Source organism: Charadrius vociferus, unplaced genomic scaffold (genome assembly GCF_000708025.1).
Source record: "Charadrius vociferus isolate BGI_N301 unplaced genomic scaffold, ASM70802v2 scaffold1341, whole genome shotgun sequence".
NCBI classification, from domain to species: Eukaryota; Metazoa; Chordata; class Aves; order Charadriiformes; family Charadriidae; genus Charadrius; species Charadrius vociferus.
In genome coordinates, this window is record NW_009646621.1 from 59 (window position 1) to 518 (window position 460).

Below are 460 nucleotides of genomic sequence, written 5' to 3' on the forward strand. Positions count from 1 at the left end.
TTAGATGGTGATTGTTCAGTCTTGTTGTATTTGAACACGCATTTAGGGTGTCCCAATTTGAATGGGACAATTAATGCAGGTGAATAAAGAATCACTCTTCTAATTCCAAACTTTGCATCCTCACCTCTCTCCTGGGTCAGCATGGGCCGGTTGGGAAAGTTTCTGAGCAATTGCTTACTTGGAATTGGTCACTGGGACAGCCAGGACCACCCAGCTGCCCCAAGGCCTGCCAAGTTGCTGGCCAGTCCCTCCTACACACAGCCCAAAGGTGTCAGGGGCACAGAAACCTCCTGAGACACTCCCGAGGGCTATCTCTTTAAACTCAGCAGAAAAAGGGAGTTGGACTCCAGCTGCCACTATGTATTAAGTGCCTGAGTGTCCAGCTGCACATACAAGGAACAGAGTGCTCTTCAGGGAAACCTCCTTTCCCACTGGAGCCTGACAAGCCACAGAGCAACAC